The sequence below is a fragment of the Equus quagga genome, chromosome 1 (genome assembly GCF_021613505.1).
Source record: "Equus quagga isolate Etosha38 chromosome 1, UCLA_HA_Equagga_1.0, whole genome shotgun sequence".
Classification (NCBI taxonomy): domain Eukaryota; kingdom Metazoa; phylum Chordata; class Mammalia; order Perissodactyla; family Equidae; genus Equus; species Equus quagga.
Window position 1 is genome coordinate 36,584,934 of NC_060267.1, and position 22,932 is coordinate 36,607,865.

The 22,932-nt window shown below is 41.1% G+C and overlaps 1 long non-coding RNA gene and 1 pseudogene across 1 annotated transcript in view; one reads left to right on the top strand and one right to left on the bottom strand.

Moving 5' to 3' along the window:
* LOC124225103 (uncharacterized) overlaps window positions 1-8,029 on the bottom strand; it is a 59,195-nt gene extending 51,166 nt beyond the window's left edge. Inside the window, exons 1-2 of the long non-coding RNA XR_006884990.1 lie at window positions 7,954-8,029; window positions 177-250 (exon numbers count right to left, since the gene is read on the bottom strand). This is a non-coding gene — a long non-coding RNA (uncharacterized LOC124225103). The remainder of the gene's footprint in view (window positions 1-176; window positions 251-7,953) is intronic.
* Window positions 8,030-10,386: 2,357 nt separating this feature from the next.
* LOC124240900 (60S ribosomal protein L19-like) lies at window positions 10,387-15,889 on the top strand (annotated as a pseudogene).
* The last annotated feature ends 7,043 nt before the right edge of the window (window positions 15,890-22,932 follow it).

A 22,932-nucleotide genomic window follows, 5' to 3' on the forward strand; every position in this document is an offset into this window, starting at 1 on the left:
TTCCTCGTTGTTCTCACAATATTTGATTTATATGTCCCTTGAAATCAAGGATTATTCCCTAATCACGGTTGTGTTTTCAGATGGTTTATCACAATGCCTGGCATATGATAACACAGTAAGTACTGGCTTGGATTGGATGGAGTTACTTTTGTACCTTGTTTTGACTGTGTACTCACCTCAGCCACTTCTTTTTCGTTCTTATTCTCTGATCCAGATTCTGGCATCAATCGGCTCATGACTTGTTTGGAGGCTATTGTATAATCCAAAGGTAAAACGAGAACAAAAGCATCAAATCAGTTCCACATGCTTCTCGACATGTTTAATGTATCTCAACTTCACTGACCACAGAGCACCCAAATTAAACAGCATTTCTGGGTGTGTCTGTGAGGGTGTTTTTGGATGAGATTAGCCTTTGAATTGGTCAACACAGTAAAGTAGACTGCCCTCCCCAGGGTGGGTGGGCAACATCCAATGCCTCAAGGGCCTGAATAAAACAAATTGTAGACGAAGGAGGAATTTGCACCCACCCCCTTTTTTGGCTTCCTGCCTGCTTAAATTGAGACATCTCGTCTTCTCTAGTCCTCGGACTAGGATTTAACCCATTGGCTCCCCCGCTCCTCAGGGGAGAAGCTTCCTACTGGTTCTGTTCCTGTGGAGAACGTTGACTAGTACATTGACCTTCTAGCCCCCCACTATCTGACTTTTCTGGATATAACAATAGCTAGGTTATGCTGTTGGGCTCAAAAAGGAAGCTCAGGTTTCCTCGTGCCTTCCCTGCGAACGGACAAATGTGAGAACAAGGACGTGTTAGGGTGTGTGCCAAGCCTTGTAGGGACAGAAGCTTGCAGTTTTACCACGGTATATAATGGGTTAAACGTTTGACTACATTTTAGTTGGTCTCACTGTGGTTTTCTTCCTTTTATGAAATAGAGGAAATAAAAGAGTTAGAGGCAGGGTTGGTGCTTTAGTTGAGAGGGCTGAAATTAGAGCAAATAAAAAAATCTTGATGTCCTATAGCCCAGGAGTAACCATAACCCCTGAGGTTTCCTCTTAGAAGCCAATCTAGAGTAAAAAACTAAAAGCTTCAGATTCTGAAAATAACTCCTTTCCTTCTTTCTTTCTTTTATTCAGTCAACAAACTATTATTAAACACTGTGCTCTAACCTTTGCACAAAGAGGCTCTGTGGACACAAAAACAAGGTCCTTTTATTTTTGCTGAGGAAGATTCTCCCTGAGCCAACATCTGTTGCCAATATCCCTCTATTTTGTATGTGGATGGCTGCCACAGCATGGCCAACAAGTGGTGTAATTCTGCACCCAGGATGTGAACCTGCAAACCCGGGCCACTGAAGCAGAGTGCGTGGAACTTTAATAACTCAGTCACAAGGCCAGCCCCACAAGGTCCATCCTTGTAAAAGTCAATAACATACGATTGGTGCTGTGAACACCGATCAGAAAAGGGACACATCCAATACACATTTGCTGAGCCTCTGCTATATACTAGGCCCACTCAATAATAAAACAGTCCTTGCCCTCCCGGAGTTTATAATCCACTGGGGAAAAGAGTTTAATGCATCTCCATATGGAAGTACAAAGACCTATTCCACATATGTCCTGCTCCCATGGGGCACAGAGTGGGAGGAACAGGAATAATTCTACCTTTCTACCTGGTTTGGTAACAAAGAGAAGCATGTGTGTTTAAAAGTTCAAAGGTCTAAGTTCAGGTTAGAAAGATAAGAACTTCACCTGTGAACTGCAGGAAAGGAAATCACCTAAGCATGCAAAAGTCAGCTTGCGAAGGTCCCCTACAGCCTCTTAAAGGGTATCATAGGAAATATTCATGGACATAATCACAGAAAACATCTTGAAAGTGAAAGCACCTGAAATTAGGGGCCCCACTTAGGGATGATTTCTGAGGGGCCCAGAATTTTGCAGTTGGGCCAGAGAAACTTTTTTAAATCTAGGGGTTTGACAATGGATTGAGCTTTATTAAAGAGCTTTTATTGGGCCAGTCCCAGTGGCCTAGTGGTTAAGTTCATCACACTCTGCTTTGGTGGCCCAGGTTCGGTTCCCAGGCGCAGAGCTACACCACTGGTCAGTGGCCATGCTGGGGTGGTGGCCCACATACAAAATAGAGGAAGATTTGCAACAGATGTTAGCTCAGGGAGACTCTTCCTCAGCAAAAAAAAAACTCTCATTGAGGAGCTTTATTATGCTAAATAAGTGCATTTTACAAAAGCACTACATCTAGCATTACAACAATCTCATAATATAAAGGATACTTTTAAAACTTATTTATACGTAAGATACACAGCAAAAAGTTCATATTATAAGTGGCATATACAATGCATGTGACAGCTTAATGAATTTTTACAAACTAGACCTATTTGAGTATCTAGCACTCAGATTAAGAACTAGAACACTACCCGAAGCCCAGACACCCTCTCATACGCCCTGCATTCACCACCCACACTCCTCACTGACTTCTAACACTAAAGAATACTTCTTGCTTATGTATAATAAAGGATGTTTTAGCACCTAAAAAATAGGAAAGTAATAATTACAGATTTTAAAAGTCTATGTCTCTTAGTTGAATAAGTTTGGATTCATGAAAAACTCACCTTTTAAAATATTGTTGGCTTTTTTTCATTTTACTGTAAATTGGTGAAAAGTTTATCATGGATCTGCATTTTCCCATGGACCCACCTTGAGAAATCAGTGGTCTATGTGAAAGATTATAGAAAACTTGAATTTTGTTGGTTATAATGGGGACAGAGAGGGATGTAAATGACTAAAAAATGACAGTTATATACGTGGGGGGTGGGGGAGGAAGAAAAGTCTCTGATAAATACCAGGTTTGAGGTTTGAGAATCTGAGTGGATAGTGGTTCTAAGAATTAAAAGAGAGGAATAAAGGAAAAGGAATTTGGTGGAGGTAAAATAAGATTTTCATTTAAGACATACTGAATTTGAGGTTTCTAAAGAACACTCAGGTATTGATGCCTAAAAGGATTTGCTTTTAAGAATGAAGGTTGGCATAGCTATTGTTGGGAGACAATTCTCCATGGTTCTCCCACCTTTCTGCATGTATTGTGAGCAAGGCACTTACTGCCCTTTGTTCCAGACTATACTTTTAAGGATGTTTTCATAACAAACAGCCTTGGAAGATAGAGAATGTCTCCCTCCAAGGCAAGGGCACTCATATTTACTGCCTATTATAAAAGATTAAGGTTCCATAAATTCAATATTCCTCTCAAATAACACAGTCCTCTAAGTGTGCAGGTATCATCTGGCCCTCTTTGTCACACCCTGTGGGAATTGGGGTCCGGGGAACCAGTGCAAAAATGTTGACACTCTGGCTACTGCCATTGCTGTAAGTAATAAACTATCCATTGTCTCTGACTCAGGAGTCTCATGGCTTCTACCAGTACCCATAAAACTATGGCAGGTTAACTTGCAAGTACAGTAAAATCTTAAACCCTTCACACTTCTTGACATTTATCTTTAAAGTATTGCAACATTTTGTCTTATACAAATCATCTTACTTTTTTCAGTTTCAGACCTCACCACATTAAGGTCTTAACAATTAACTGACAGTCTAAGATTTTTCAGACTCTTAGCAGGATTAATGCATTAATTTTCAAAGTTGAGGAAATGACGGTCAGCATTCCATAGAAGGAAAAATCACGATACTGCTCATATACAGTTATTTTAGTATTACAATTATTTGGCATCTAACACAAAATTTTGTATATGGGCTCAGTAAAATGTGACATGAATCTGATTGGCTAAAGTCTAATCAAATCTTAACTAAAATTCTTCAGAATTCCAGGATCCACAGTGTAACATGAATTAGTGATATAACAGAAGTCAGAGGAAAGAGCCCTGTGATGGTCCCCCAAAGATGTCCATATCCTAACCTCTAGAACCTGTAATTATGTTACCCTACACGGCAAAAAAGACTTTCCAGGTGTAAGTTAAGGATCTTGAGATAGGGAGATTATCTTTGATTATGTGGGTGGGCCCAATGTAATCACAAGTTTCTTTATAAGGAAAAGAGGAAGGCAGGAGAGTCAGAGAAAATGTGATGATGAAATCACAGGTCTAGGAAAGAGAGAAAGAAAGAGAGATTTAAGTATGTTACACTACTGGCTTTGAAGATGGAGGGAGGGGCCACAACCCAAGGAATGCAGGCAGCCTTTAGAAGCTAGAAAATGCAAGGAGATGGATTTTCCTCTACAGCCTCCATCCAGAAGGGATCAACCCTGTTGACACCTCAATTTTTGGACTTCTGATCTCCATAAATGTAAAAAAATAAATTTGTGATGTTTTAAGCCACTCTGTGCTAATTTGTCACAGCATCAATAGAAAATCTCCTTCGTTATTTTTCATGCTTACATTGCTTTCTAATTCTAATATAAGCCCTTAAGCAACACTGGGCTGAAATATATTCCCCTTTTCATACTTGCTCTTTCTCAGTAAGTGGTAGAATTGCTTTCAAAAAAGCACAGAGGGAAAGGAAGTTGCTCTAAGTAGTAAAAGTAGAAAAACCACCCCTGAAGTTTTCACAAAGAAATAAACAAAACAAAACCACTTTCCCAGGATCAATGCAGCCCACAAGAGGAAGATAAATGAAACAAATGTATCTGTACCAAGGTAGAAAAGAGATCCAGACTCCCCAGGTGTCCTGACCCTCTGTGTTTCCTAGTTTCCAGTCTAGGCTGGATTATTCTCTCCCTGAAAAAGGAGTCTTTGTCTGGGGGATAGAAATGCAAGTCTAGCCAGGAAGCACACACTGGGGCATGCACATGGGTGTACTATCTGTAGTGCCCATCAGCATGAGATGCAAAGTTCTTGAAAGAAATTCAGTCCACATGATGTGGTTTATCCAGTTCTCAACCCTAAGGAACTCAATTTATAAGGAGAATGCAGATATGAGTTACTGGGACAGAATTCCAGACAACAGTTGGCTGGGGATTTGAGAAGGACGTTGGAGGGAAAATCTGAAGTAATCCTTATGCAGACACAGCTTTATAAAATTTCTGTGGTATCATGTCTAGGCAAACTCTGAGGTCTTGAGGGCCTAAGGGCAGAGCTTAGAGCTGGCCAGAGCTGCCTCCGAATGGCGGACTTTGCCCAGTGCTGAGCTGTTAATATGAATGCACTAATATGCATTTTCAGCACATGCTGCTGGGCATTCCTGAGCTACCAGTTCAGGCAACCCCCAAACTGCTGGTCCTCCCGCTGACGCTGTGCTGGAAGTACCCTCCTGGAACCACTGTTTCTGTGGGCCATCGTGCACTGCCACCATCTCAGGAGTGTCCTCTAGCTTCTGTCATCCTGCCAGGCTCTTTTATCTCTTTAGAAAGGGTCAGTACTGCTTATATAGTTTCTGCCTCTTTTTGGTTTCAAAGTGTGGAGCTCATTTCAATATTTGACACTCCTAGTAGAATCCAGAAAGTTAATCTAGTTCAGTTTAACAGTGACCACTTACTATGTGCCAGATACCCTGCTAGGTAGGCATGAGGAAATTAGAGACAAAAGCATGCTGTTTGCTGTTAAGGAATTGACGATCGAATGATATTTCAGCTTTTTCTGGATCATGCATTCCCTTTTCCATAACTGGAAGCGCAGGAGAACGACGACTCCTCGCCCCACACCTCTGCAAGTGGACAGTTCACCCTTCCTTATGCTTGTGTGGCTGAGGAGCTGCTCTGGCCTTCCTCAACTGTGCACAGTCTATGACTCAATTCATAGGATCATCCTCTTTCCGGTTTAACAGCCTCATTGTGTAAACATGCTTCTCTCATAAAAATTTCTCTATTTGGGATAGGCAGGAAGTGTGAAATCGTATTTTCCACATTGCCTTAATCAGATCTCATTTTTACCCTTGACTTCCAAGTCCAGTGGAGCAGTCAGAATTTCTCCATTTTTCAGGGAGAGCCACATAACTCCCAGGGACAGCAACACAAGAAGTCATCACAAAGTCCCTGTCATTTTTTTTTTCAATTCTGAATCAAAATATGTATACCACCATTTTCTTTCATCCTAGAAATCAGCATTGCTAAATATTTTTCAGTGACAAAGCTCAGAGCTTACAAGTGTATTAGAAGCAAAACCAAGCTATCCACCAAAAGGAAAAAAAGCAATTTCTCACCAAACAGGCCCATACATAGAAAAAAAACACTTATATTTTTACCAGATTTGTCACAGAATGGATTCAAAACCTTTCCAAGACAAATGGAAGGTCGTTTTCTGCCCTTGTTTTGGTTTAACATACTCACATAAGCTGTTACACCTGCGCCTAAGGGTTTTTCTAGGCTTCATCTTTTAAAACCCTTGAAGTATTCTTTCTTTCCTTGGCATCTTATTTTTGCACATGAGGAGTTTTGGATCAGAAAGACCGTGATGGAAGTGCTCAGTGGTAGTGTTCTTTTTCTAACTTGGCTTGCGTAGCTGCCATTCCTCTCGATTCTCATGAAAACACACATGATTCCATGATCCTGCCCCCTCTCAGTGTATAGTAGCATCCTGCAGGCCTCTCACAGAGGCACCCAGGACTTTCCTACACTAATTGTCTCCCAGCCAGTTGCTGCCTTTCCTACAACAGCCCAAGCCAGACTGTTGCAGCCTGCGAATATTATTCACTCCAGTGTGTGATGCCAAAATCATTCCACAAGGCCTGCTCCAAGTTTTCCTGTCAAGATAAGCTTCCAGCCTGATGTATAGTAGATTAGCATAGAGCATTAAGACTACACTCACAATCTTATAAAACTGGCAGCACAGCTTCCTAAGTTGAACAATGGAATGGATCTACCCTTTAAAACTGAAAGGTAAAATAGATTTTCAGAAAGAGTTTCAATTTCTATAAGACCGATTTACTTAAGGATTTAGAGAACTTAGTTAAAACTAATTTTAAAAAGTGGTTATTATTTTGTACACACAAAAATAGAGTAATCTTTCATTACATAAAGTTATCAAGCCACAGCAGCATGGACAACCCTGCCCTTGGTCCTCAGATCTTATTTCTTTCTACTGCTTCTTACAAACATTTAGAAAATAGATGTCTACATGCCAAGGTCACTCTGTCAGTATGTATTGTTTTGGGAATAACCAAAGAGGAAAATCATGCTGAGTTAGGACAACCTAGAACAATAGCTTGGTTTTGACAACAGTGACAAGTGGCCACGGTGGCATAGGATAAATATCTTCCATAAAGGCAAACTGAAAATTAACAAATGTTTCTTGTCTACCTGTAAATCAATTACTTCATTTCTGAATCCCCAGTGTCTAGTACAATGTCTGGCAAGGAGTATATTTATTTATTTATTTACTTATTGAATGAATGAATGAGAGAATGAATAAGTGAATACACACCCCGTTTCCCCTAAAGCTGTTAATTTCCCCACTCATCCTTAAGCATATTGATTCTTGAAGACATTCCAGGTCCTTGGATCACAAGTTCTCTCTGTTGACTGCTCTTAGGAAACCACTTTAAATCTATATTTAAAAACCTGTGGAGTTTTCTTTCTGCTTAAGTTATATTGTTCTGTGGTTTTAAAAAAAATCGATCCCCTGAAGGGCTTCCAGAGAACCATCCTGGCAGAATTTGAGCTCTATAAAAGGAAGCTTTTAAGTTGCTAAGAAAACTAGGAATGACTCTCTTCTCAACTTTTGTGTCATCTCCTTCAGGAAGCTTCTTTGAACCTTTACCTCCCTTTTGTCCATACTCCCACTCCTGCCTTAAATGTCCCTTCTTGAGGCTCCCTAAATTCTGGTGCACAGGATCACTGTCTCTTAATTGTCTCCCTTACTAGACCGTGGACTTACTGTTGGCAATGACTGGGAATTTTTCTTGGCATCTTCAATTCCCGGCCTAGATACTGGCACATAGTGAGTGCTCAAATAGTGTTTGAAGAGATAAAGGAAGGACTGAATCATAGTATTAAATTACCTGAGACATTTGTTCATCTGGAGGCTGGAAGACATTTAGAATGCTTTAAGAATGGAAAGGTTGCTTTCTTCTGTTTGGAGAAAAGATCAAAGGGTTTCAGACTGAGAAGAGGCCTCCATATGGTTTTTATTGTCATCTTCCTTTTTTCTCCTACTGATTAAAAATAAGAAAAGAGAGAGTCCAAAATAATCTGAGAGACTGGCAGAACTGTGAAAAGACTGTGAAGCCATATTTTTTAGGGCCTTCTGGCGATCCTTGTCAATCCAGGCAAAGCTGGCCTGGGGCCCGGGGCCATCAGTTCCTAGACGCATTGATGGACAGCTTGCCTCTTGAAGGACATGTTTCAGGGGCTCCTCAGAGACTGTTCTGTCAATTCTGCTCTCTCTTCCCACCAGTTCTACCCACCCAGCACTCAGCAGGGCCCACTGTGGCCCTCTCGCTCTGTGGACTTTCTGGGGAACGTTAGTACGACTCCTCTGCCACTTCACGCATTCTACCTGAATTCCTGCCAGGCTCCTGTCCCCACCCCCCTTATTTTGTCTGTTTACCTTGTCCTTTTACTCTGTATTCTTTGCAGAGATTTTGACACATATCCTCATCTTAAACAGGATCCCTCCTGCCTGGTCCACAGATTTCTTCTACCTGAAGAATCCGGCAGGTGTAACCTACTTAAAGCAGAATAAGTCATCAGACAAAGCTCTCTGCATAGGGCAGGCACTGAAGACCATAAAGGCAACAAGCCCAGAATCTAGGAAGATAACCAGGGCAATGGGAAATCTAGAAAACAGGCAGGGAGACTATGCTATGGGGAATTAAAAGCTCAAACAAAGAATTAGTGTCACAGAGGGCCTGGAAGCGAAACAAAGAGCATGAGAAACAGCTACAAGGTTACAGCAACAAGCCCTTGTTTCTGCATTAATTCTTTGCCTCTGTCAAATAAATTTGTAGTTATGTCCTATTAATGAAGGAGACAGAGCCCAGGAGGAGGACCCAGTTTATGGTTTTGAATCGAGATTCACCACACTTGTGTTCTTGTGTTGGACTAATTACCTAACCTCTCTGCCTTGATTTCCTCTTCTGTAAAAGGGAGCTAATAATAGTATGTACACGAGAAAGTTTTTCTGAGCATTAAATGAAACAATGTAGGTAAAGCATTGACATATCTCTGAGAACAGAAAGCTCTCAATGAATACTGGTTGTCACTATTGTTACAGTGAGAGAGTTTGTAGTGTGACTAGCATGGGTCATGCTGATAGAAGCTAAGGTTTTAGGATCCCCTGAATACAAATTAAAAGAGCCAACATAATAACATTTGCTTATAGGTGGCTCTGAAATGAGAAAATACTAAAAGTTTAGTTATTTTTATTTAGAATGTTTTTACAGCTTTATTGAGGCATAATTGGCACACAATAAACTGCATATTTAAAGTATACAATTTGATGAGTTTTGACATATGCATACACCCATTGAGCCATCACCGCAATCAAGATAATGAACATATCCATCACCCCAAAAGTTTCCTCCTTCCTTTTCTAATTACTCCCTCCCACTCCTCCCTGCCTCACCTCCCATCATCCTCTGGCAACCATGGATCTGCTTTCTGTCACTATAGATTAATTTACATTTTTCCGGAATTTATATAAGTGAAATCACACAGTATTCTCTTTTGGGGGTCTGGCATCTCTGACTCAGTGCAAGTATTTTGAAATTAGTCTATATTGTTTGTGTCAATAGCTCATTCCTTTTAATTGCTGAGTAGTATTCCATTATATAGCATGCTTTGTTTGTCCATTCATATGCTTTTGGACATTCGGGTTGTTTCCACAGTTTGAAGCTATTACCAATAAAGCAGCAGTGAATATTCATGTACAAGTCTTTGTATGGGCCTCGACTTTCATTTCTCTTGAGCAAATATCAAGGACTAAAATGGTTAGGTCATATGACAAGTATAGGCTTAAATTTTTAAGAAACTGCCAAAATGTTTTCCAAAATGGTTGTACTATTTACATACTTAATGGTCAAAGACTTGTGTTTTCAATTATTCTTATAAGGGTATGAAACAGCCTTCGTTCTTGCCTCTCTCCGGACCTAAGATTGCTGGCTAGGTCCTTGGGCCCTAAGTGCCAACCTCCCTTGGAAATTTAGTCAAATTGTTTGGTTCCTCTGGGGGAATAAACTTTTTAAAATGCAAACCTACAAAACTAAACCAATCAAATGATAAAAGCAATTATCATGACAACTATTGGGTAAGGCATTTATTTGTTTAACTTCTGTCTTTTTCAAGGTCCAATAGATGACGCTGGATGGAACAGTCCATCATGTTCTAAACAAATCACCTATCACCCCTCATCCTTAGCCTTCCAGCCCATCCCCTTAGGTCATTGTCACCCTCTCAAACTGAAGAGTCATGATAGAGTGCCAAGTCCATCAAGCATGTCTACAAGGTCTGAGGACCCCATTCCGTATTCTTATTCTCAATGTCACTCCCAGCCTTCACCTCTGAGGGCACCATGTGAGACTGCCGAGAATGCTACTCACGTAACTGGGATGGGGAGGAATTCTCAAACCCACTTCAGACTGCAAGCACACCGTATTGTTCCAAATAATTGCCATCTCAATTCCAAAAGATTAGAAATCTCTGTTCTAAGAATCTGATTTAAAGCAAAAAAAAAACCCTGTGGTGCCAACTGGATGTTCTCATAATAGAACCATCAATACTACTGCATTTTTGATTGGCAGCTGCCAGCATAAACCACACTCCTCATCCCCCACATCCCCCTCCCACACCCAGATCCCAGTTCCTTCTCTCTCTCTCTCTGAGCACATACACACACATTACGTGAGAATTCTGGTTTCCTAACTGAAGGAGGAAAGAAGAGATTTTGGTACGGAGAAAGACCAGGAAAGTTGAAGAGAAAAATGGAAGGTAAAAGCTTATGAACTGGATTTAAGCATCTTTGGTTAAAGGAGGAAAGGCCAGAAGCTATTCAAGAGGCACTTTGTGGAAGTTCGAGTATAAGTCAGGCTTCTTGGGTCCAAAGCACAAAAGTGTTGCACAGAGGCATGAAAAGAAATATCACGGTACTCCGAGGATGGGACACTTGGGAAACTTTCTGAGGCTGCTCCCTGGGTGTGTACATTGGCCTACGTACCGAGAAAGGGACTCCACCAAGCTATTTTTCAGACAGTAGATATAGGTTGTGACAATAATAGCACCAACAGCGGTTAAAAAAAATAGCTATTATTTATTATTTAAGCTAAGATTTATTACACTCTACTGTGTATTAGGTACCACGCTAGTGTCTTACAGTTATTTCATTGTACCTTCAAAATAAACACATTGTCCCGGGTTTCATAAATGAGAAAATGAAAGCACAAGAAGTTTAAGTAACTTGCCTAGGCCACACAGCTGATCCGCGTGGGGGCCAGAATGAGGTGCAGGCGGTGGGCTTCTAGAACCCATACTCCCAGGGAAGTGAGATGAGGTAGGGAAGGGAGTAGATGCATGTGGCACTAAAGCTGGCAGGCTGTTTTGTGAGAACATGTGAGGCCCCCTTTGGAAACTGCCAGGCCTAAGTAGGGAGTATTCTGCAGATGTGGGCTGCCCAGCACAGGCATCCAGGCACCAGAAAAACCTGGCAGGTCCCGATTCCAGCAGAAGGTCAACCACAGACGACTGTGTCTATTGGGGACTACACTTCATGAAATCATATTATGATTTTTTTTTCTTAAGATTGGCACACCTGAACTAACATCTGTTGCCAATCTTTTTTTCTTTTCTTTTCTTCTTCTTCTTCTTCTCCCAAAAGCCCCCAGTACATAGTTGTATATTCTAGTTGTGAGTGCCTCTGGTTGTGCTATGTGGGGCACCGCCTCAGCGTGGCTTGATGAGCGGTGCCATGTCCACGCCCAGGATCCGAACCGGAGAAAACCTGGGCTGCCAAAGTGGAGCACGCAAACTTAACCACTGGGCCATGGAGCCTCCCCCGCCATGTTATGATTTTTAAAGATATTGTTTGTGGTGGAAGGTTCAATTTAGTCAGTTATCAATGTTCCAGAAAACAGACATGCAAGTGTAATAATCTCTGGTCGACAAGCAGCAAGAAGGAGCATTGGCTGGAGCAGTTACTGGAGAGAATGTTCAGGCACAGCTGACAGAGGAAAGCAGCTACCTGAGCTGTCTGAACTGAAGGCAGGATAGACTCATCAAAAGCTCCTTTCCTGAAAGGGATCTCTGTAACCGTAGGAGTCACCACCTCCCAGAGAGATTTGAAGGTTTAGGTGGCCACAGATTACTTTGAGGCCTGCAAAGAAATCTGCCTCTGACCTGGGAGATTTTCCACCTTCAAGTCCGGACTTCAGGCAGAAGGAGGAAGCAAGTAATTAAGCGCTGCCAAGACCCAGGACTGAGCTCCGGTTCCCCTCCCCTGTGCTTGCCCTCACTGCTCCTGCTCTTGATTAGAAATGCCCCAGGCCCCCCAGTCACCTAGCAAGCACCTCCTCGAAAAAACCTTTCCCAGCATTCTCCTTTGTTCTCACTATCTCCCGGCCCAGGGTTCTCTGGAGGTCCTGTAACAATGGGTCATATTAATTTGTCCTTATGTCTCTCTCTGCACACTAGGCAGAAAGTTCTTTAAAGGTAGGAACCCTGTATTAGTCACCTCTATCTCATTTGGGACACAATATTTTTTTAGAATGAAGGTGTGACAATGGGGACTTGGTACAAACTTCAACAAAGGAAACCAGACTTGCTAGAAATCCTAGATTCTTTTCTGATTCTCTATACCTTCCTCTAGGTCAGAATCACTCCTCCCTAACTATAGGGTTTAAGAAAACTGATAATAATATGTGACAGATGGACATTGTCCTCAGAACATCTTCAGCAAGCCCCAGGCCTCAAAGGCGCCCAATTGACAGTTCCCATGATGGATGAGATTGCCTGAAAAGGAGAGGCCGGCCAGATCTGGCAATGCTAGGGCTGATACAGAGAGACCAGGGCAAATGGGAAATTTAGGGATGTCAGAACACAGACTGTCAATGTAATCCCTCTGCCTGTCTAATATGCTGCAAAACAAGCCAGAGCCCTGTTCAGGCAGGACTTAAAATTTGAGCTATAAAGCTAAGACTCTCCTGAAAATAGAAGTTGGTACCACAGCATTGTTGGCATCATCTCCAAAAGCGGAGGGATTCTTTTGACACGTAGATATATCCTGAGAGAAGAACTCCCTCCGTCGAATGAAGGGCAAGAGAAGAATTGTTTCAGAATATATTTATCCTGGCATCTTTTGCTTTTATTTTCTCTGCCTTACCAGAGTCTCCTCCATGGCAGTAAGAGCTGTATCTTCCTAATCGTCCAGTTTATAGGTCCATTAGAACATGGACAACTCCTGCGCAGCTTCTAGCTTTTAAGAATATTTAATAAAATGTAAAATGCAATAAAAATCAAACTAATGTTAGTTATATGTAAGGTTTTTTTTTTTAAAGAGAGTGTAGGACTTCCTGAGGTTTAATTATACCTAAAAAACATTTTGTTGTTGGGAGGGGTATGTTAATTTACCATATTGATTCCTCTGAGACATCCCTTGAGCTATAAATTGACATTAATTATTCATAGCCCAGAGAGGTCCTATATTAGGAGAAAATTTTTCCAGTAAGACAATTCACCAGCTCAACACTTGAAAAAGTTGATGCCTGGCTTATTCAGAGGTAGAAATGTACTCTAATCACGGCAGCTGTGGGCATGAGTCTGACCTGCCTGCTATAATGATGGGGGAAATAGAGTGCAATTGACTAGAAGGAGAGAAACAAACTAACAAAAATCTCCCACTTGCCTACATTATTTACAGAGACAATCATTATCATTACCACCATCCAGATAAAAAGACTCTTGGCTGAAGCGCCAAGATCATCTTCCTCAATAATAAAGGACTTTGTTCCCTCTCCTCAGATATCTTTTGTGCCCGCCCTTCTTGTTTTTATTATTTCCCTACTAGGACAAATATGCTCACAAAAATATTCCCCAATCTGGCTCCTCCATATGGAATTGACTACAGGTCATGGACCATAGAATGACATACTACATTATCATCCAATCAAACAAAAAATAATAAACAGGAGGAACTAGCTACAAGGTCTTGAAAGCATAGACCTCAGAGCCAGCTCTGCCTTTGAAGTTTCACTTTTGTATTCAATACTGATGTGGTGTTGTTCTTAGCCTATGACCTCTGTGCCATCCCCTGCAGATGGTGGAGATCTGAGGGCCATTGTTGTGGAGTGTGTTCATTAGATATGAAAAAAGAGACTGTGAATGAATGAAACAAAATGTCAACTCCCTTCAGATTCTTTAAGAATAAAAGCAAACAAGCCAGATACTGAATACTGCTAGGTTTTATGTGTGTCAGGGAACCGAATTAATATCGGCTATTAAATGTATTCTATCAAAAGGGGGAAAAAAACAGGAAGCAACCCTTAAATTAAGTTCTTTATGATGTTTGCCAAATCTAGGTGATATTGTTACATTCTTTTTTAATAAAATACCATTTGTACCATGTGTAGACTATATATCAAGGCTTCCTCATGTGACTTTGAAAGGGGATGAAATTTCTCAACAGATGGAGAAAGAATGGATGCCATAGACAGAGATAATCCATATGCTAGAGAATGTTGCTAAATAGCTTACTTCATGGAATGGAAAGGTCAGTTGTTAGGATGAAAACTCAAATTTAGCAGGCCTGTCTCTGAGTTTGTGTCTTCCTTCATTTATTCTTTCAAATATTTAGAGTGCCTGCTAACTGCCAACACTGTACTTGGCCCTATAGATACAGCAGTGAGGAAGAAAAGATCCCTACCCTCAAGAAGATGACAGTCCAGTCTGGCTATAACTGCCCACCACACCCTAGTCATGCTAATTCTTTACTGTGTCACAGAGCAAGGAAGAAATCCTGCTTATTGAGGACACGTAATAACGCCTGGCCCTTATTTTTAAGACTTACTGTATTCCTTCATCAATTCCTTCCTGATTCCTCCAAAGGACTGGAAGGTAACATCAGTCCTCCATGCAATGTCCACTGCCCACCTCCCACTCCCATCTGTTTAGGATGTTTTTTTTCTGTGCACTTAGCTTCTCCCTCTCTCCCACCCAAAAGAAGAGGTCTAGCTTTTCGGTTCACACATTTTTGTGAAAAAGCATCGGGAGAATGTGTACAAAGTGTCTGGGGCAGAGGGTAGTCAAGTAAAGGAGGACAGGGAGAGAAACAATGGTAAGTGCCTCACCCCAGAGTTAAAGGACGAGCTTGGGGGCAGATTCGAGAATGAGGGGACAAGCTTGCCTTTTGCTGCTGGGGCCACAGCTGTAAGTGTGCTCAAGCCTCAGAAGAGGCTCACCTCCAGGGTCCTCTGCTATGGCAAAAAGAAGATCTGGTTAGACTCCAATGAGACCAATGAAATTGCCAATGCCAACTCCCCTGTTAGCAGATCTGGAAGCTGATTGAAATGGGTTGGTCATCCAGAAGCCTGTGACCATCCACTCCCAGGCTCAGTGCCGGAAAAACACCTTGGCCCACGGGAAGGGCAGGCATATGGGCACAGGTAAGCAAAAGAGGACTGCCAATGCTCAAATGCCTGAGAAGTGGGTGAGGATGATTAGAATTCTGCACTGGCTGCATGGGAGATACCGTGAATCCAAGAAGAATGACTACTGTGTGTATCACAGCCTGTACCTGAAAGGAAAGGAAACACATTCAAAAATAAGCGGCTTCTCATGGAGCACATTCCTAAGCTGAAGGCTGGCAAGGCTAGCGGGAAGCTCCTGGATGACCGGGCCAAAGCCTGCATGTCTAAGACCAAGAAAACACGCACGTGCTGCAAAGAGCAGCTCCAGGCCAAGAAGGAGGAAATCATCAACACTCTGTCTGAGGAGGAAGAGCCCAAGAAATAAAGCTCCCCCTTTCTTGTCTGTCCATAGTGGCCTTCGCAATTCCAAAGACCAGTCATTCAATAAAACAAGCCTTTATCTGCCTTAAAAAAAAACAAATAAATAAGAGTGAAGGGATGAGAGAGTGATGCTCTGGCACACAGGCAGAGTGGGAGAAGTGTGGAGGAGAAAGTGGAGAGATTTTAAAATACCGCTCTGAGTTATGACTTAGATGCCCTTAATGTTATTCAAGAGATGCAAGTAACAACTGGAGTCACCTTCTAATTCCTCTTGTCTTTCCCCTGAGCCATGTCAGGACCAGAGTTTTTCAAGTTAATAGCTCTTATTCTCATTTTTCACTTGAAATAACTGAGGCACAGAAATGGAGGGATTGACAGTCCTGCAGCTATTTAGGCAAAGGTTTCATATGGGAACCTGGATCTCCAAACTTAGGGCCCTGGACCTTTTCCACTAAGAGCGCAGACTCTGGAGTCAAACTGCTTGCATTCATATCACAGCCCTGCCACTTGAGCCCACGCCTCAGTTTCCCTAATGATAGTTCCTACCTCAGAGGGTGGTTGTGAGGATAAATGGGTTAATATAGGAGAAAATTTTACAACAGTCATAGTGAACACTCAATAAATGTAGGTAGTAGCAACAGCAGCAGTACTAGTAATAACAATAATTAGTAATAGTAATAGTGGTAGAAATGGTGATAGTAGATATTAGTAAAAATCATTTTGCCTCAGGTCTTGTATTTTGCTGAAAGAAATGTACAAACTTCGTTCTGATTCCTTATATGTAGAAATACTACATGCCACTGCAGCTTACTAGAGATACATTATAATTTTTAAAAACAACTCATTTCCCTTCCAAAATTACAGGTACGCCCGTTAGTCATTGTATCAGAATACAATCTGAAGTGAACAGGGAAAAGGATCCTTTAAAAATTCCATGTTGGAAGGCCACCTGAGGGGCTCCATGGCTTAGTTATAGGATGAATAACTTCTCCATCTTGCCTTCCTCAATGGGATGATGTTCAGAATTCTGAATCTTGACACATGTGAAAAGCAAAACACTTTATACTAATTTTTTCCCTGGAAAAGAAAGAAGGAATTGGCCCTCTAGTTGGAAATCAGGACCCGTAGCTGATAATAGGTTCACAGTGACCAGACTCCCACAGTAGTAAATAACACAGAGAAAGCTGTTACTTGTTCATCTCTTCCATAAGTGTCCCGCATCTTAAAAAGGTTTAAATTCTGTCCTTCTTGCCACGGTTGCCATTCACAGCCCCTCTAGGAGTAGGGCTCAGAGACGACTCTGTGCCAGCCAATTTCATCTATGCTATCGCTTTTAATCCTCACAATTCTCTAACACAGGCATTGCTTATCCTCACTGTAAAGTTGAGGAAATTGGAGCTCAGAAAGGCTTAAGTGCCTTCTCCAAGGTCAAAAGCCGTATCTGGGTCCATCTAAGGTCGAAAGTGGTATGGGAGTCAAACCTTGACTCTCAGTTCAGACCTCTTTGCAGTGTATCACAGTCTCCAAGCCTGGAAGCATGAGATAGGGCTAGAGTTCTGCAAACTACAAAGGTACCACTAGTTTTTAAGCCCTGGGCATCGAACTGTTCCCAAGGGCTGATCTCCTTGCCAGCCTCCATCAAGTTGATTTTCACTCTAAACTTTAGGCCTAAAACTTCTTTCTCAGGTTAACAACATTTTCCTGCATCCAACCTATTCCTCTACAGCTCTTACAAGTTATTTGATGAACTAATTTGAGTTTTACACCCTTCTCACCCTCCCATCTGGGTAGCATATGTTCCTCCGGCTACTGAACATTTACTGAGCAATATCATGTGAAAACGTCCTCGCTAGGTATCGACAGTCTAGAGAAAAAACGGATAAAGAAAGGTCCCTGTCTTACAGGAGCTTATCATCTGGGAAGGAAGTAAAGGGGAACAGAAATGATCACAGCAGAAAGCACGAAGCTCCGAGTGCCTCGGGAGCATGACGAATATAACAGCCTGTCCGCAGTGACTTTTCCGGAGAGAATGCTTCTCTAACATTTCAAGGCTCAGATTCAGGGACACCACAGATCAAGTCGAAAGCAGGTCAATAAAAAGTCAATAAAAATCTGCAATTATGCAAAAAAGGGTAGGACAGACACAGAAAATCTACTGAGTATGTGCAAGGCACATTGCTATGAAAGCTATGCTCTTCCAGACACAGAGTTTTTACAGGAGGGGGAAAAAAAAGAAAAGAAAAAAAAGGCTTGATATTGATCTAGCCACACTGCCATCCAGGAACAGCAGGTTATTTTGTTCCAAAAATCTATAATGCAATCAATTCCTGATTAAGAATTGTTTATTATTCTTTTTAGAGATGATTTAGCGTTTCTACATCCATACGAACCCACCAATTTCCACTTATTCAATTTTAACAAGAGATGTCGACTATAGATGTCTGAAGAACAAAGAATGCACAGAGATTAAGCTGAGGTGGTGTTTGAACGGGTGTTAGGTTCTTTTGTTATGAAAGCATTTTGCTCCCGTGCCTAAATCAGCATCGTTCTTTTTTTAACCTGCCACATTTGAAAAAGTCTACAGACATGTGAACCTAGTTCCACGATCTGAAGTATTTTTTGAGGCCAATTAGGAGAAACTGATGAAGGACATGAGATACAATGATGCACGCGTAATCACTGATTTATGGATTTCCTCCTCTACCTGCTAATTCATTCCTGCTGATAGTCAGGGGTTCTCGAGGTCTTCACTTTTTTTCAGATCCCAATTACTCAATGTAAACAAATGAAGAGGAAGTATGGGTATTCAATGTGATTCATTCGAACAGAAGGTAAGAAACATTAGTATCGATGTATTCCAGGACTTGCAAGCAAAGCACAACTAAATTTAGCAGCCAGTGATATTGATTTGATTAAAAATGGTTTAAGACTTGTAAATGTCACTGGAACTTAGCAAAATGAATATTATTAAATCCTTCTGGTGATGGGGAAAACTAACAAAGGGATTTGCAGTGGTTTCTGTAATTAATTGCTCTGTCATGATTTATATTAACTTACAGTACAACTCCATTAGCTCAGACCTGTCATCTCTGCTCAAGGAACCACCAAGTAATCACTAGCACATTAAAGAATAAATTAGTTTTTGGCTTGGAGCCTAGTTGTAGAATGTTTCATTTGTGTCTGCTGCAGACATATGTACCTAATAAAGTTGGGACGAATGAGTTAAAGTACATATATATCAATGTCAGCAGGTTATATTTTAGAGACAATATGCTCAGCATTGTTCATTAGGGCTAATGAATCATGGTCTTTCAGCCGCATCACCTTGTGTTTAGCAAATACCTTCAGGTAAGCCGAGATGCAAAAGGTTCCTTGGAAATAGGTACGTCTCCAGAGAGTTTACCCTCTTAGCAGTCTGTGGCCTGTGGTTGTAATAGTAGCTTCATGTGGTTTTTGTTAACACTTCATTACCCTAAAGTTGGATAAATTATCCGCCTGCTTCTTCCCTACGTGCAAACACAGAGCCAAACCCTTAGCTTCTATACTTACCATAGATTACGGGGATTTGTAAGGTTCTATCAAATCATCTTTGAGTCTGATAGTTGCGTGATGCCTTAAGCAGCACTTGATAGAGGACTGTTTTACATTTCAAAGAAAGCTCCAATTGCCTCGAGGGTTTGTAAGCTAAAACTTGAACCACTTCCTCTTCATTTCAGGCCCGGGAAAGCTAAATTGGCGCTGGGCTGGCCAGGATGATCACTGTCACGGAGGGTAGAGCCTGTGGGGCAATGTCCTATGGAGACTGTGCACAGGAAAGCTTGGGGCCCCAAGAGTTCACCAAAATCTGCAAGGCTCCAAGGGCAAAGTCATTTCAGCTCAAAATCTTTGGGCACTACCCAGACGTTCATAATTTGTCCTGGATCATTTCTGCAATTTGAATCATCAGATGTCAGTGACTCCTTCACAGATGCTCTGCCTGCAGTGCAAGGAGGTTGCTACACAGGGGCTTCTCCTGCCTGGCTGAATAGAGTGACAAATGTCCAAAGCACAGAGAGATTGCAGCCTTAGCCAGCTGGAAAATGCATACATTATTGAGGATAAAATATGAAGAGTGTGAGTCAATTCGTGAAATACGGGGAAGCTTATTTTTGCTCTTATAACGTGTTAAGTGATTAGATTTCATATTTGCAATGAGTGGTACTGATGGCTTTGCATTTAATTGAAGGAAAATCTGGAAACACCCCCCTCCAAAATATTCTATTTGTGTCCATATTGTTATATACCCCTGACTTCATTGTAAATAACAAAGTGAAAGAAACACGTCCTCCCCAAAAAAGGTGGTGGCGGGAGAGGAAGAAATGTAAAGACATGAGGGGGGTGATGACTGGGAGAATAGTAACAAAAGTAAGGGTACAAGGAGGATATATAAGTTTTTTGTAAAACTGGAATTATTTCTAAATATTTCTAAATATTGGCTTCAGCTAACAAATGAAGAAGGAAATACTCATGAAGCTAGCCTTTCTATGAAGTTTTCCACTTACTACGTCATGTCCTTATTAAAATCATCCCATGGACGCAGACAGGATTTAAAAGAATGTCTGCGAAATAACCTCTCAGGTAAGTAGTCTCGTGTTTATTTTTCTGGAATTTTGCCATGATTTACCTTTGATCCTAACATATCAGCAATTAGATACAAAAGGATGTTCCAAACCAGACTTTAATAGTAATAAAAACCAGCATTGAACAATCGTTCAGTGTTGAGTAAATCGTTTGCTCAAAGTAAGAATAAAGTGAAAACGGGGCAGGGTAAGAGGGAAAAAAATAAAATCAGTCAATGAGTCAAATTGATTCGTTTGGCTGATTATTTTGTATGAAATTGCTCCCTTATCTTCAGGTCTCTCTTGTTTTCAGTTGCTCTTACAGCAAACCCGATGCCTTCAGAGAGAATTCACAGACTCGTGTGCAGATAGAATTAAGAGGCACTCCGTATAACACAAAGAGAATCCTTTCCTTAGGCTGCGCTTTGTGATTCCTGCCCTTTTGTTTATCCTTCCCCAAAGGATTTGGAAATATCAAATATAGGTTCTAAATCTATTAGAACAGTAGATTCCCTATGGACAAAAAAGAAGCACATGCCGATCAAACATCCAGATTTTCTAATCTTTCCTCCATGGGTAACACAGAAGCAACTACATTATCCAAACAGTTCTAAATATATGGGTGATTCAAAAAGCATTGACAATCCCCTCTTTCATATTCTTTTGTTTAATCCAGCTGAGTAATAATCTAGACAGAGAAATTAAAATTTTTTTTTTCTTAAAATATTTCACCTCTGTTGGCCAGTTTTTGTGTGCTGGACAACTTCAAACAAATTATATAGCTTTCTCTCTTTTTTTCCCTCCACTTTGAGCCCTGGCGGAAGTTTCACACGCAGGGTTGAGCCCCAAGTCCTTCAGTAAAGCAAATGTTTCATTTTCAGTGGAGCCCACATATTCCATTCAGACTCGTTTCTTTCACTTCTAGATGTAAAGAGCAGCTGTGTCTCCCAGTTGCTAAAGAAGATCCTATGTACAAAGTTAACAAAACACAGCTCAGACAATGGATTTGATCTCTACAGCAGGGAAGCTGTACTTTTCAAATTCAGCTCTTTCTGCTTCCAACAAATTACAGGTCCCTGAAAAGATCTGGTGACCCTTTTTAAGTGAGCTTGTTGAACAAGCTCAGAGGTGACCATATGATTTAGTGCAGCATATTAACATTTTGCCAAGCGCGATGAGCCAGGGTAGACCATCTATGGAGTACAGGCTCCCTCAGTTGGTGGCATTTAGGAGATCCATTAACTTTCCACAAACTATTTTTTCAACTATTTTCAACTAATTGATGAAACTATTTACTTCTCCACAGAGAGGGCTGGGTGCTGATGTTGATATATAGGTACCCTCCCCCATCCCCCCACAAGATACTCTTTCACTTCCACAAAAGGGTGTTCTTTAAATATTTGTTCTTCATTTATTTGATGGGACTAGGAAAAACATACCTTTATAAACAAACTTAACTAGTCCTGTATTTACACACTTGGGACACATATTCAAGCACTTGGAGTATAAATAATAAATAGGTCATTCCTATGGAAAAGCGCTGTGCCGTATATTAGTCTAGTTCGTAACTTCACATGATGGGCATTCTGGGTTCAGAGTTAGTGGTGAAGTCTATACAACTTGCACATGCATCTTGCAAAAGATATTGAACAAAGTTAGGTCAAAGCTGGAAAGGGTACTTTTTAATTTCTACTTGAGTTTATGGCAGAAACAGTATTAACTCACATTTTTTTTCCCAATTGGATAGCATATGTGGGAACACAAGTTGAAGGATGCTATGTGTCTAATTTAGCGCACTGATTTTTACTGCCTCTTTAATATTGGTGCTCTGGCCAGTTAGTTAGGCAACCCAGTGCTTAATCATGTTCTGCCTTTATGTCTTCAAATTCAATCAAAGTTGTTCATCTTCTCACATGTTGGTCCTTTCCCTACTAGCAGAAAAGGGACACACCTCCCTCTTGAAGAAAGAATTCCTACTTTGTATTTATTTCTACAACTTACCATCAATAAATACATGTTTTTAATTCTTTTTGTGAACTCACAAGAGATTGGACTCTGACTTCTCTATCCTCCCTCTGTACCTAACTCTGGCTCTGGAACTTTATGTAAGAATCCTCTGGGCAAGAAATAAAGATAATGAAAATGATAATCCCATGAAGACTAAACTGGAATATTGTGACAAGCAAACATCCCACTTCCACTTTCAACATCTCCATCTTTACTCACATTCCTCCACGTTCTACAAACCCATGTTTGCGTGTGTGAATTCTGGCTACGATGAGTGCCTTACAAGTGGCACCCGGCTGGCATCAAAATTGCCTCAGGTGATTAATGTCAGGGAAAATGTTTGCTGTCTTTTAGGGTTTAAAGAAATCTGTTCACCAGACTTATTTATGCTCTGCACAATGGAAAATTAGTGCCCTTTGTCTGGAGTTAATAGTAATTTGAT